Genomic DNA, 16,022 nt, shown 5'->3' with positions numbered 1-16,022 from the left:
TGGAAAACATCAATACCTAATTTTTCAGGCGTGTGTACATGCCTCATTTTTCTGGCCTCTGGTGCTGCACTGTGGCTGCAAAAACAAAACAAAAAAAAGGCACATACATGTGTCAATTCCCCTTCGTGATCGTTACCTTGTTGTGGTGAAGGGGCTTGCATATCACAATGAAGCGACCACCTCTATGAGTGTGTTGGCAATGGCAATGTTGGCACACCCCAGATGATGTTGCTTCATTGTGAACAGACCAAAAGCGATCGGCTGGATAATTTTGCATAGAAAAAACATAAATTTTCTTTGTGATCATCTAAGGTGATCATTAAAGCCTACTAGGCCAACAATGGGCCCACACTGCAGAATCATTGTTTTCTGAGTCACTTAACTGTCACTGAACTACCTCAGCATGACCATAGGCTTTGAAAATCCCCCATCGCCTGCAATCTCCCAAATGTGCGCACGAGCACAGTCATCACTACACCAAGATTGACGCATAGAGGAGTAAAATTTATGTCATGAGTGTGTCAACTATTGACAATTCTTTGCGGTTTTGTCTAAAATCTATTCCATACACCGGCCCCTGATAGGGGACAAAACAGAGATTAAACTGTTAATAACAGGTTTTTTTTATTTAAAAAAGAGGACAGCCTCTGCGGAGCTGGGAATTTTTTGGCCGCGTTACTGAACGCTCATGCACAATGGCTGTAAGCTCATGCCTGGTTAGTCAAACCCAAGGCAACATCATCAACCTCATCCCATATGCGTTTTTTCTGGAGAGTGCCCTGCGAAGAGTGCTGGATCAGGCCGTAGATGAGCATGAAGTGGAAGAGTTGTGGTCACCATCACCACCAGAAGCAGCCTTGTCATCGTCGATTGCTGGACCTGCGGCAACGCAAAGAGAGGAGTCTGAAGAAGAGGAGTCAGAGGAGGAAGGTGGCATTGAGGAGGTGGAAGACCAACCACAGCAGGCGTCCCAGGGGGCTTGTTGTCACCTTTTGGGGACCCTTGGTGTTGTACGTGGCTGGGTGGAGGAAGAGACCTTCAATGACGTCAGTGAGGACAAGGAACGGGACATGGCTAGCTTGGTATCCAACCTTGTGCAATTGGGGAATTTGCGGTTGTGCAAATGGACTGTTTGCGGTGCGTTAAACAGGGAGTTTGGTCTGTCACTGTGAAGCGGGCGTAACCTTTACACTACCTGATCGATGCAACATCATACCTGATGTTTTAAAGCACGTTATTCCAAACAATTTAGGAATGTTAGGTGATTTATGCCCTTTATGGATTAAAACCCGACTCTGCGTCAACTACGTAATTTTCCATGGGAGTTTTGCCATGGATCCCCCTCCGGCATGCCACAGTCCAGGTGTTAGTCTCCTTGAAACAACTTTTCCATCACTATTGTGGCCAGAAAGTGTCCCTGTGGGTTTTAAAATTCGCCTGACTATTGAAGTCAATGGTGGTTCGCCCGGTTCGCCCGTTCGCGAACATTTGCTTAAATTCACGTTCGCGGCAGAGTATGTAGTTCCTTGGGCAACCGAGGATGGGAGACAAGGGGAACACACAGCAGTTCCAACAGAGGCAGGGGCGTTGCTAGGTTAAAACATTTGGGGCCTGGGCCCCTGATGTTTTGTCCCAGGCCCTGAATGTCCTGCATGCCTGCTAGATACAACTGTATTACCATCCACAGCACAGCAATACAAATGTATCTAATGCGGTGGAAGAACTGAAGGACCTGTGGTGAGTGTGACATCAGAGGTCATGTGACCAGTAAAACAGTCAGTGGTTGAGAAGGACCTTCAATGATGTCACCATCATGTGACCAGTGCAGGAGAGGGCGGCAGTGAAGATGGGAAGATGCTGAGGTGATATCTGCTACATCAGAAGAGGTAAATGAAGAGAGAGGCAGAGCAATGCTGGGAGTTGTGGTTATTTAACTGGGACTGTATGTTAGGGCTGAAGGGTGGGATGTTATTTACATGGAACTGTGTATTGGAGATGGCTGGGCAGGGGGTCATTTACATGGGGAATGCATGTTGATAGACTCTATAGGAGGGAGTGATGTTATTTGCATGGGACTGTATGTCAGAGGGGGCTTGGGGAGGCAGTGATGTTATTTACATGGGACTGTATGCTGAAGGCGGCTGTGGTAGGGGATTATGTCGTTTACATGGGACTGTATGTCGGAGGGGGCTGGGGGAGGCAGTGTTGTTATTTACATGGGACTGTATGCTGAAGGCGGCTGTGGTAGGGGATTATGTCGTTTACATGGGACTGTATGTTGGAGGGGGCTGGAAAAGCTGGATGTTATTTACATGGGACTGTATGTTGAAGGTGGCTGTGGGAGGGAGTGATGTTATTTACATGGGACTGTATGTTGGAGGTGGCTGTGGGAGGCAGTGATGTTATTTACCTGGGACTGTATATTGATGGCAGCTGTGTGAGGGAGTGATGTTATTGACATGGGACTGAATGTTACAGGGGTCTGAGGGAGTGATGTTATTTACATGGGACTGAATGTTCAAGGGGGCGATGTTATTTACGTGGGACTGTATGTTGCGGGTGGGGGGGAAGGATGTTATTTACATGGGACTGAATGTTGAGGTGGTGATGTTTACATGGGAATGCATGTTGGAGGCATCTGGGGAGGGGTGATATTATTTACTTGGGACTGTATGTTGACGGTGGCTGGGGAGGAGGTGATGTTATTTACACGGGACTGTATTTTGGAGGGGGCTGTAGATAGAGAGAGATGTTATTTATATGGGACTGTATATTGGAGGGGGCTGGAGAGATGGTGTGATGTTATTTACATGGGACTGTATTGAGGAGAGAGGGAAATAGTGTTATTTACATGGGACTGTATGTTGAAGGGGGTGAAGGGAGGGGAGTGATGTTATTTACATAGGACTGTATTTTGGAGGGGGCAGGAGAGATGGTGTGATTTACATGGGACTGTATGGTGGAGGCGGGAATATAGCAACAGGGGGCACTGTAAATTCAGGGGACATTATAGGCGTTCTTATTACTACTGAGGGTTATACATACTGGTTCAAGCGGATGGGATGTCAAATATGTGCTGTGGAACGCCTCTATGAAGCGCCAGGATGGTGGAACGCAAAGTGCCTTCCACTTACCGGAAGTCAGGTGCACATAACCGGATGAGCTTCATGAAAAGCAGCGCAAATACGTCACAACGCTGCTATGGTTACCGGACGCTATACATACCAGCGCTATCGATTATGCTAAATCGCAGAGGAGCCAATTATGGTGCCCTAATGGGGAGATAGAGAAAGGGACAGATTAAGATTAAAAACCACTGGTATCTCACCCGTGATAAGGTGGTCCAGGGTGTCCCTAATGGATTCTGTTGTGTACATAAACATGCCCTTATTTTTGGCTATGATGCATGGGCAGGATCACAGTCTGTACACTGACTTAGTACCCAGATACTTTTTCTATAAACATAACACTGTTTTTGAACGGCATGGACTACAAGAAGCAGGAGTAGGAGATCTGTTCATTGAGACCCAGTGGATTCACAGTTTTTGACTGATGAATCCACTGGGTCTCCTTACAGAGAATCCTTTTATCCCAATCCCCCCCTGTAGGGGATCTTCGCACCACCTCAATGACCTGAAATCGTAGGGCAGAATGATATTGCAAGACATGCCTTGCTACTGGTTTGTCTCTCCGATGTTTTACATCACCAATGTGGTCTCCCACCCATCTTCTTAATTCCCTTTTTGTTTGCCCACATAATTAAGGCTACTTTCACACTTGCGTTCAGAGCGGGTCCGTCTGGTATCTGCACAGACGGATCCGCTCCTATAATGCAAACGCTTAGATCCGTTCAGAACGGATCCGTTTGCATTACCATGAACAAAAAAAAATAAAACATTTTTTTTTTTTTTTGTTCATGATAATGCAAACGGATCCGTTTTGACTTTACATTGAAAGTCAATGGGGGACGGATCCGTTTGAAAATTGAGCCATATTGTGTCATCTTCAAACGGATCCGTCCCCATTTACTTACATTGTAAGTCTGGACGGATCCGTTTGCCTCCGCACGGCCAGGCGGACACCCGAACGCTGAACTGGGCCATATTCATTGGGGCTTGAGCCCTGGATCTTTTGAGACCCTAGCAACACCCCTGCTCCAAAGCCTGGGACAGTTTCATAAAGTATAGAAACCAGGACCACAGGTTAGCACAATATCACCTTACCAAGACACTTGATTGAGAGTTAAAGGAGCTTCTTCTTTAGGGGGAATCCTTTTTTTTGCTAATATTTAAAAAAATGTGTTTTGGGCATCTAGAGCCCCCTTCATCAAGTTAAAATGGCTTAATAACAGTAGAACATATTCAACAGGTATTTATACCCTAAAAAAAATCCTAAAATGCAAGGGCAGTATAAATACCCCACAAGTGACCCCATTTTGGAAATAAGACACCCCAAGGTATTCCATGAGGGGTATGGTGAGTTCATGTAAAATTTTATTTTTTGTCACAAGTTAGTGGAATATGAGACTTTGTAAGAAAAAAAAAAAAATAATAATAATAATAATTTTCCGCTAACTTGTGACAAAAAATAAAAACTTCCATGAACTCACTATGCCCATCAGTGAATACCTTAGGGTGTCTACTTTCCGAAATGGGGTCATTTGTGGGGTGTTTCTACTCTCTGGGCATTGTAGAACCTCAGGAAACATGACAGGTGCTCAGAAAGTCAGAGCTGCTTCAAAATGCAAAAATTCACATTTTTGTACCATAGTTTGTAAACGCTATAACTTTTGCGCAAACCAATAAATATACACTTATTGCATTTTTTTTTATCAAAGACATGTAGAACAATAAATTTAGAGAAAAATTTATATAGAAATGTAGTTTTATTAGAAAAATTTTACAACTGAAAGTGAAAAATGTCTTTTTTGCAAAAATTTCTGTCAATTTCGATTAATAACAAGAAAAGTAAAAATGTCAGCAGCAATGAAATACCACCAAATGAAAGCTCTATTAGTGAGAAGAAAAGGAGGTAAAATTCATTTGGGTGGTAAGTTGTATGACCACGCAATAAACCGTGAAAGTAATGTAGTGCAGAATTGTAAAAAGTGGTCTGGTCATTAAAAGGGGTTTAAGCTAGGGGAGCTGAGGTGGTTAAACCCTAAGAAAAGTCCCCCATGTGTATTGGCCGCATGCCTGGAAACACTGTGCTTTTGCAACTGCTTCTTGACATTAGATCAGTGCTTTTTTAATCTGTTTCTAAGTGTTTGTGTAGTCCTGCCCACATATTGTAGGCCGCACGGACACTCCAAGATGTAAATGACATGAGTGGAATTGCAATCCAAACTGCTTTGTGTCTGAAACAATTCTGTTTCTGTATTATTGTTGAATGTAGTTTTCTGACAGATGGTCTTGCAGCATAAACACCTCAGATGGCCACATTTTTTACTCCCCAATAGTCCCCTACTATTGGGGAGTAAAAAAATAATGGTGTTTTTAATTGTATTCCCTGGCTTTTTCAACTTGCTGGGTGCTAGACTATTCTTTAGAGTCCGTGCCCTATGCACGGCGATGTATGCGAGGCGAGATACTTCTGGGATAATTGAGGTGAGTATTGGGTCTTTTTTCAGTAGGTACCAATTCTTGGTAAGGATTGTTCTGATCCTTTCATGATCCTGATTATATGTAGTGATGAAGTTCATATTGAACTCCATCTATCTTTTTGGGCCCGATTTAGATTCCAGGCATTCCCACTGGGTTAGGTTGGATGCTCGTTCTTTAGCTTCCTTTATTACCCCGTTTGGATATCCTTTTTCGCTGAATCTTGTTAGAAGGATTTTACTTTGTTCCTCAAAGTCTATTTCACGGGTACAGCTGCGTCTCACTCTCTGGAACTGATTGAATGGAATATTGTTTTTCCACTTCCTATAGTGTGTACTTCTCAAATCCAAATAGCTGTTGGTGTCAACTGTCTTGAAAAAAGTGCGAGTAATGATTTCATTCCCTTCTGTGAATATCTCAAGGTCGAGATACTCAGTTTTATTTTTATGGTGCATTCCTATAAATTCTATTCCCCACTGGTGCGTGATGAAATTTTCAATGGAGATATCATCTCCCTTCCAAATAAAAATCAAATCGTCGATGTTTCTTTGAAAAAAAAAAAGATATTATTGATCCACAAATCGGTCTGATAGATATGAGATTCTTCAAAACACCCCATGAAGAGGTTGGCATAACTCGGTGCAAACCTAGTCCCCATTGATGTGCCCCGTATTTGTTTATACATTTTGTCTTGGAAGTGGAAAGTATTGTGTATCAGAATGTACTTAACCTGTTGGGGACACATGACGTACCGGTACGTCATGATGCCCTGGTACTTAAGGACACATGAAGTACCGGTACGTACTGGGTGCCTGGTGAGATCAATCAGCAGGCACACTGGGTCAATGCCGAGGGGGGTCCTGTGACCCCCCCGTATCGGCTATCGCAGTGGATTAACCCCTTCTATGCGGCTGACCGTGGCATAGAAGGGGTTTGTGTTTGAGTAAGCCCATCGAGTCCCCGTGCTGCTGTGGCAGGGACTCAATGTCTCAGAAGGCATCCCGATGCCATGCAGAGGCTGCCCAATGCCTTGCATGGCATCGGGAACTGCCTACTACGCGAGCCAAGGAGATCCAGCCTCAGGCTGGGTCTCCTAGGCAACCTGTTTGTGTACTACTCACTGTAGTACAGGAACATTCAATGCATTAAAATACAGATGTATTGTAATGCATTGCAGAGAGGATCAGACCCCCAAAAGTGAACATTAGAAATAAAGTAAAGAAAAAAATGTTAAAAAAAGTGTTTTTTATAAAGTTAATAAAGTAATAAAATTAATAAAGTAAAAAAAAGAAAAAAATGCCCTTTTCCCCTTATTTTATAATAAAAAAACTGGAAAAAAAACACATATTAGGTATCGCCGAGTCCGTAATGACAGCTTTATAAATATATCACATGATCCACCCTGTCCGATAATTACCATAAAAAATAAAATAAAAACGGTGTAAAAAAAAAGCCATTTTTGTCACCTTACATCACAAAAAGTGCAACACCAAGTGATCAAAAAGAGGTATTGTAACGGACCGTTTCAGCAGACAAGGGGTTAAAATCCGTTTAGGCGATGTGCCCCTTTCTGAGAGACAGGCACAGCTACTGCAGAACACCAAACTCCCGAACTGGATACAAAATAGCACTCCAAACTGGAACCTCACGAATAGCTGCTAGCAGACGAACAGGAATCAGCTTACACTCCTGGCAATCAGTCTCTATCAGCATACAGCGGATCCTCCCAATAACGAGACAAGGCTCCGTGTTGAGGGTCAAGCAGTGGTCTGAGGTGCTGGCACACCCAGTCTGTTTTTTATTACAGTTGTTGCAATTACAGGTCCGTCCACAGGGAGGTATAAAACAACCAAGCCCATCTGGTGTACACACCCTAGGGGACCAGAATGAAGACTTGTGACATAGGACAGATATGCAGCACTGTAGGATACACAGAGACAATACATCCCCACAATGCATCATGGCTTCCTCCTCTCTGCCCTGGAGACACCCGAGGCGTAATCCAATTATCTCTCAAGACAAAGAGAAATCACCAATACACATGTGCAGACAACAGGAAAGACATCACCCTTTAAACACACAATGGGACAATGGCACAATAGAAACACACCCAGCATTTTCCTCCCAAGCTGACAAGTTACACTTATTATAAATTGTTACAACTTTGTGAGTTTACATTGGCCATACATATAACTTGCATCAATTTAAACAGTATAACTTGGGGACAAACCTATCCAAAATTCACTTGAATCGGTTCAGGGGTTTAAAAGTTAGTATGGGCCATAATCCTGAGGCAAGAGGCTGATAAACAGGCCTCTCCAAAACCCAGTGGCGAGGTTGGTTTCGCCACACATCTCCCCCCCCAGGGAAGACTAACCAGATACCTGACCTCACGCCGGTCGGTACCTGAGTTAGTCTGGCAGCCCACCCACAACCCAATACTGGACCTGTTGCATTTGGTAGCCTGTCTCTGTCCAGTGAGTCCACCAAGATTATGTTGGAAGCTGATACTCCCGGTCTCTGTGTTGCTCCCTGGCTTAGAGTCTGGTTGTTGGAGGGGGAGACCGACTGTCTCTACCCCCTGTGCTGTAGGTGCAGAGACCACGGTCCCATCTGCACTGTTGTGGGGCTTACTGTCTCCCCCTGGTGCGTTAAGCTGCCGCTGGGGAGAGGGAGTAACGAGCTCCTCTCCCATACATACTTTCAGCCGCTGGGGAGGGCGACCGACCGTCTCCGCTCCCAATACAGTGTCCTGCTGCTGGGGAAAGGAGACTGGGCTCTCTATTCCCTGCTGGACACTCTGCCGCTGGGGGACAGGACCGACTGTCTCTGCCCCCTGTAACTCCGCCTGCCGCTTGGGAATGGAGACTGGGCTCCCAATTCCCAATAAATCACACGGCCGCTGGGGAATGGAGACTGGGCTCCCAATTCCCAAAAAATCATGCTGCTGCTGGGGGGCAGGAACAACTACCTCTGCCCCCTGTAACTCAGCCTGCCGCTGGGGAGGGAGGACGCTGCTCTCCTCTCCCTGCACTTCACACTGCCTTCCCGGCATATCATTCCGCTGCTGGGGGGCAGGAACAACTACCTCTGCCCCCTGTAACTCAGCCTGCCGCTGGGGAGGGAGGACGCTGCTCTCCTCTCCCTGCACTTCACACTGCCTTCCCGGCATATCACTCTGCTGCTGGGGGGCAGGAACAACTACCTCTGCCCCCTGTAACTCAGCCTGCCGCTGGGGAGGGAGGACGCTGCTCTCCTCTCCCTGCACTTCACACTGCCGCTGGGGAATGGAGACTGGGCTCCCAATTCCCTGCTGGACACTCTGCCGCTGGGGAGAGGAGACTGAGCTCCCTCTGTCCCGCAACTGTAACTTCCAGTGGAGGTCCACCCAACGTGGCAGCTGACCGTCACCTTCTGCCCGGTATAGTAGGGTCTTGAACACTAGACTCCTCACGAACTTCACGTATTTCTCAGCTGGATTGGGTCCGAAGAAGTTCAGCCGCAACCACATCATACGGTCAAATTCCTCCACAGAGTATCTGTACTCCACTGCTGGTTCCATCCTGGTGCTTTTAGGGTCGCTGTACTGAGACATGCGTTGCCCTGGAGACACCCGAGGCGTAATCCAATTATCTCTCAAGACAAAGAGGAATCACCAATACACATGTGCAGACAACAGGACAGACATCACCCTTTAAACACACAATGGGACAATGGCACAATAGAAACACACCCAGCATTTTCCTCCCAAGCTGACAAGTTACACTTATTATAAATTGTTACAACTTTGTGAGTTTACATTGGCCATACATATAACTTACATCAATTTAAACAGTATAACTTGGGGACAAACCTATCCAAAATTCACTTGAATCGGTTCAGGGGTTTAAAAGTTAGTAATAAACAGGCCTCTCCAAAACCCAGTGGCGAGGTTGGTTTCGCCACAGGTATGCCCCCCCAAAACAGTACCAATCTAGCCGTCACCTCATCCCGTAAAAAATTAGCCACTACCTAAGACAATCGCCCAAAAAATAAAAAAACTATGGCTCAGAATATGGAGACACTAAAACATAATTTTTTTTGTTTAAAAAATGCTGGTATTGTGTAAAACTTAAGGAAAAAGAAAAGTATACATATTGGGTATCGCCGCGTCCCTAAGAACCTGCTCTATTAAAATATCACATGACCTAACCCCTCAGGTGAACAACGTAAATTTTTTAAAATAAAAACTGTGTAAATAAAGCAATTTTTGTCACTTTACATCACAAAAAGTGTAATAGCAAGCGATCAAAAAGTCATACGCACCCCAAAATAGTGCCAATCAAACCTTCATCTCATCCCGCAAAAAATCATACCCTACCCAAGATAATCACTCAAAAACTGAAAAAACTATGGCTCTCAGACTATGGAGACACTAAAACATGATTTTTTTCGTTTGTTTCAAAAATGAAATAATTGTGTAAAACTTACCTAATATGTCTAATTTTTTTTTAATTTATGTATCGCCACGTCCATAACAACCTGCTCTATAAAAATATCACATGACCTAACCCCCATAAAAAATAAAAACGGTGTAAAAAAAGCAATTTTTTTGTCACCTTACAACACATAAAGTGTAATATAGAGCAACCAAAAATCATATGTACCCTAAAATAGTACCAACAAAACTGCCACCCTATCCCGTAGTTTCCAAAATGGGGTCACTTTTTTGGAGTTTCTACTCTAGGGGTGCATCAGGGGGGCTTTTAAATGGGACATGGTGCCAAAAAACCAGTCCAACAAAATCTACCTTGCAAAAACCGTATGGCATTCCTTTCCTTCTTGCGCCCTGCCGTGTGCCTGTACAGCAGTTTATGACCACATATGGGGTGTTTCTGTAAACTACAGAATCAGGGCCATAAATATTGAGTTTTGTTTTCCTGTTAACCCTTGCTTTGTAACTGGAAAAAAATTATTAAAATGGAAAATCTGCCCAAAAATTAAAATTCTGAAATCTCATCTCTATTTTCCATTAAGTCTTGTGGAACACCTAAAGGGTTAACACAGTTTGTAAAATAAGTTTTGAATACCTTGAGGGGTGTAGTTTCTAAAATGGGGTCACTTTTTTGGAGTTTCTACTCTAGCGGTGCATCAGGGGGGCTTCAAATGGGGCATGGTGTAAAAAAAACACAGTCCAACAAAATCTACCTTCCAAAAACCGTATGGCATTCCTTTCCTTCTGCACCCTGCCGTGTGCCCATTCAGCAGTTTACGACCACATATGGGGTGTTTCTGTAAACTACAGAATCAGGGCCATAGATATTAAGTTTTGTTTGGCTGTTAACCCTTGCTTTGTAACTGGAAAAAATGGATTCAAATGGAAAATCTGCCAAAAAAGTGAAATTTTGAAATGTTATCTCTATTTTCCATAAATTCTTGTGGAACACCTAAAGGGTTAACAAAGTTTGTAAAATCAGTTTTGAATACCTTGAGGGGTGCGGTAATTTTTGGGTGGTTTCTATTATGTAAGCCTCACAAAGTGACTTCAGACCTGAACTGGTCCTGAAAATGTGGGTTTTAGAAATTTTCTGAAAAATTTCAAGATTTGCTTCTAAACTTCTAAGCCTTGTAACGTCCCCAAAAAATAAAATGGCATTCCCAAAATTATCCAAACATGAAGTAGACATATGGGGAATGTAAAATAATAACTATTTTTGGAGGTATTACTATCTTTTATAAAAGTAGAGAAATAGAAATTTGGAAATTTGCAAATTTTTTTACATTTTTTTATAAATAAAAATGATTTTTTTTTTACTCCATTTTACCAGTGTCATGAAGTACTATATGTGACGAAAAAACAATCTCAGAATGGCCTTTATAAGTAAAAGCGTTTTAAAGTTATTCACACATAAAGTGACACTGGTCAGATTTTCAAAAAATGGCCTGGCAACACAGCCTACTAATGGCATGGCTGTGATTGGCCAGAGCAGCATGTGACCCAGGCTCTATATAAGCTTGAGTCACGTAGCGCTGCATGTCACTCTGCTGTTACAATTGTAGGGAGAGGATGCTGCTGGACTTGTGATTTCAGGGAGAGCATAGGAGAGAATCTAACTCAGCGATCTACAGACAAATAGTTGTGTGGGTGCAGGGCACTATCGTTTTACCCTGCCCTGAGCTCATTGACCAAAAAATACTAACTTTTAGAATTCTGTTAGTTAGGTGGGTGGAGGCGGCCATTTTATGCATGCTCAGTGCACCAGCACTGCATCTGAGCTTTTAGGACATGGCAAATCACCATTGGGGGCAATCTACAACATCTGTATTAGTCAGTGTGTAATTTAAGGTAGAAATACACCCATCATTTTCTGGGGTTTGAAAAACACACATTTTTTTTCAAAAAACAGTATTTTCCAGATCTGCAAGTGTTAAATTCAAGTTTAATATATACAGCTTTCATATTCTGTTAGCAAAAAAAATACTTTTTTAGCAATCTACAACATCTGGATTAGTCAGTGTGTAATTTAAGGTAGAAATACACCCATCATTTTCTGGGGTTTGAAAAACACACTCTTTTGAGAAAAAAAAAACTATTTTCAGGCATTGCAGCATCAGCACGTGTGAAATTACAGGCTTATATACTGCTGTCAAATTCAGTTTTTAAACAAACACTCATTTGGGCACAAAAAATTTAGATGGCAGCCTTTGATGCAGATGTCATTGTGAGATACACCCTTAATACATTTGGGTTACATTCAGAGATTTTAAATACCGCCATTTGGTGCACCAATATTGAATTCAGACCTACACTGGTTCAGGCCCTGTGAGATACCCCCCCCCCCCCCTACATACAGGGGTTTGAATTAGGCATTTGAAATACAGCCATTTCAAATACAGCCATTTTGTGCAAAGATATATTTACTGCAGGCCTACACTGGTTCAGGGCGTGTGTGATCCCCCCTATACATACAGGTCTTTGAATTAGGGCTCTTTCACACTTGCATTGTTCTTTTCCGGCATAGAGTTCCGTCGTCGGGGCTCTATGCCGGAAAAATCCTGATCAGGATTATCCCGATGCATTCTGAATGGAGTCTTCAGTTCAGGACCAGAACGTTTTTTGGCCGGAGAAAATACCGCAGCATGCTGCGCTTTTTGCTCCGGCCAAAAGTCCTGAACACTTGCCGCAAGGCCGGATCCGGAATTAATGCCTATTGAAAGGCATTAATCCGGATCCGGCCTTAAGCTAAACATCGTTTCGGCGCATTACCGGATCCTACGTTTAGCTTTTTCTGAATGGTTACCATGGCTGCCAGGACGCTAAAGTCCTGTTTGCCATGGTAAAGTGTAGTGGGGAGCGGGGGAGCAGTATACTTACCGTCCGTGCGGCTCCCGGGGCGCTTCAGAGTGACGTCAGGGCGCCCCACGCGCATGGATGACGTGATCGCATGGATCACGTCATCCATGCGCATGGGGCGCTCGGACGTCATTCTGGAGCGCCCCGGGAGCCGCACGGACGGTAAGTATACTGCTCCCCACTACTACTATGGCAACCAGGACTTTAATAGCATCCTGGCTGCCATAGTAACACTGAACGCATTTTGAAGACGGATCAGTCTTCAAATGCTTTCAGTTCACTTGCGGTGTTACGGATCCGGCGGGCACTTCCGGCAAATGGAGTACACGACGGATCCGGACAACGCAAGTGTGAAAGAGCCCTTAGGCAGTTGAAATACAGCCATTTCAAATACAGCCATTTTGTGCAAAGATATATTTACTTCAGGCCTACAGAGGTTCAGGCCCTCTGAGATACCACCTCTACATACAGGGGTTTGAATTAGGCATTTGGAATACAGCAATTTGAAATACAGCCATTCTGTGCAAAGATATATTTACTTCAGGCCTACACTGGTTCAGGGCGTGTGTGATCCCCCCTATACATACAGGGGTTTGAATTAGGCATTTGAAATACAGCCATTTGAAATGCAGCCATTATGTGCAAAGATATATTTACTTCAGGCCTACAGAGGTTCAGGCACTCTGAGATACCACCTCTACATACTGGGGTTTAATTTAGGCATTTGAAATACAGCCATTTTGTGCAAAGATATATTTACTTCAGGCCTACAGAGTGTCACGGCGGACAGTATCTCAGGTATACAGACAACCAAATAAACCAGTGTCTAGGCGAGATGCTGGGGAATGGTCACCTCCTAGCATATCCCTGACTTCTGTCCCTACGCTGCTAAGCCCACATTCAGACCTTGATCGTAGGAATAATGTGTCCTCGTGCTTGGACTGCAAACACCCTAGAATCCCTGAGATGGTGAAAGGGGAGAAGGGGCAGAAGACACACAAACAGCCTAGACCGCAAATAACAAAAACAGAAACCAAACTTATCTGAGCTGCAACAGACAATCCTTCCTTCCTTGAATCCAAGGCCAGACTGAATTCTATAACCCGCGCGGCCCTCTGAGAGTGAAGGCAATTTAAGCCAATGACCCCACCCAGAGCATCTGAAGGAAGGCGGATCCAGCATGATTCCAAAACAAAACAAAACAAAACAAATGGTTTGACACGTGCTGCCAATCTGACAGACCTCCGCACACCGTCCGAGCAGGGCATGACAGTACCCCCCCTTCTACGGGTGACCTCCGGGCACCCCAGACCAACCTTATCCGGGTGGGCTCTGTGAAAAGCCCTAACCAGTCGGCTGGCGCTGACCTCCAGCGCCGGAACCCACATCCTCTCCTCGGGGCCGTATCCCCTCCAGTGTACCAGGTACTGAAGGGAACCCTGAAGAACTCTAGAGTCAAGAATCCTGGAGATCTCAAACTCCAAATTCCCATCGACCAGAACAGGAGGAGGAGGCAATGGCGATGGTTCCACCGGTCTCACATATTTTTTCAATAAAGATCTATGGAACACAACATGGATCCCCCAAGTCTGCGGAAGATCCAGCCAAAACGCTACTGGATTGATCACCGCAGATATTTTGTACGGGCCGATAAATCTTGGGCCCAGTTTCCAAGATGGCACTCTCAATTTTATATTTTTAGTGGACAACCACACCAGATCACCCACACACAGGTCCGGACCAGTCACACATCTCCTGTCAGCCATTCGCTTATATCTCTCACGCATCGTCTCCAAATTCACTTGTATCCTCCGCCAGATAGAAGACAAGGTAGAAGAAAACCTTTCCTCCTCTGGCATCCCAGAGGAACTAGTCCCCGAAAAGGTACCAAACTGAGGATGAAAACCATATGCGCCAAAAAATAGCGACTTACCTGTGGATTCCTGCCTACGGTTATTCAAAGCAAACTCCGCTAGGGGCAGGAATGAGGACCAGTCCTCCTGATTCTCCGCCACAAAGCACCTCAAGTAGGTCTCCAGGTTCTGATTAGTACGCTCCGTCTGTCCATTCGACTGCGGATGGAAAGCCGAAGAGAACGAAAGTTGAATGCCAAGCCGAGAGTAGAACGCGCTCCAGAACCTGGAGACAAACTGCGTGCCCCTATCAGAAACCACATCCGAAGGAATACCATGCAATTTCACGATATTATCAACAAAAATTTGCGCAAGAGTCTTGGCAATAGGCAGACTAGTTAACAATATAAAATGAGTCATCTTGCTAAAACGGTCAACTACCACCAAAATTACTGTTTTCCCCGAGGAATTCGGTAGATCCGTAATAAAGTCCATGGACAAGTGCGTCCAAGGACGAGACGTAATAGATAAAGGAAGGATTGAACCAGCCGGTCGAGTATGAGCAACCTTAGATCGTGCACAGGTCTCACAAGCTGCCACGTAATCCTCAATGCTCCTAAGTAACCCGGGCCACCAGAACCTCCGGGACACAAGGTCACAGGTGGACTTACCACCAGGATGTCCGGCAAGGACAGTATCGTGATGTTCCTTGAAAACCTTGTATCGCAGTTCTTCGGGAACAAACAACCTCCCTGGGGGACAAGAACCAGGAGCCCCCTCCTGAGCTCCCAACACCTCCATCTCCAATTCGGGATACAGAGCTGAAACCACAACCCCGTCAGCCAAAATCGGAGCAGGATCCTCTGAATCACCTCTCCAGGAAAACTGGGAGACAACGCATCTGCCTTGATGTTTTTGACCCCCGGACGAAAAGTAACAACAAAATTGAACCTGGTAAAAAACAGTGACCATCTGGCCTGCCTAGGATTCAGACGCTTGGCAGATTGCAGGTAAGCCAAATTCTTATGATCCGTATAAACAGTAACGGGGTGAGAAGCCCCCTCCAACCAGTGACGCCATTCCTCAAAGGCCAACTTTATAGCCAGCAACTCTCTATCTCCCACATCATAGTTCCTCTCGGCGACCGAGAGCTTCTTAGGAAAAAAAGCACACGGGACCCACTTGCCAGGAGAAGAACCCTGCGACAGCACCACTCCCACCCCCACCTCTGATGCA

Source organism: Bufo bufo, chromosome 8 (assembly GCF_905171765.1).
Source record: "Bufo bufo chromosome 8, aBufBuf1.1, whole genome shotgun sequence".
Taxonomy (NCBI): domain Eukaryota; kingdom Metazoa; phylum Chordata; class Amphibia; order Anura; family Bufonidae; genus Bufo; species Bufo bufo.
The sequence above is the reverse complement of the archived record's forward strand: the minus strand, read 5'-3'. Positions refer to the sequence as shown.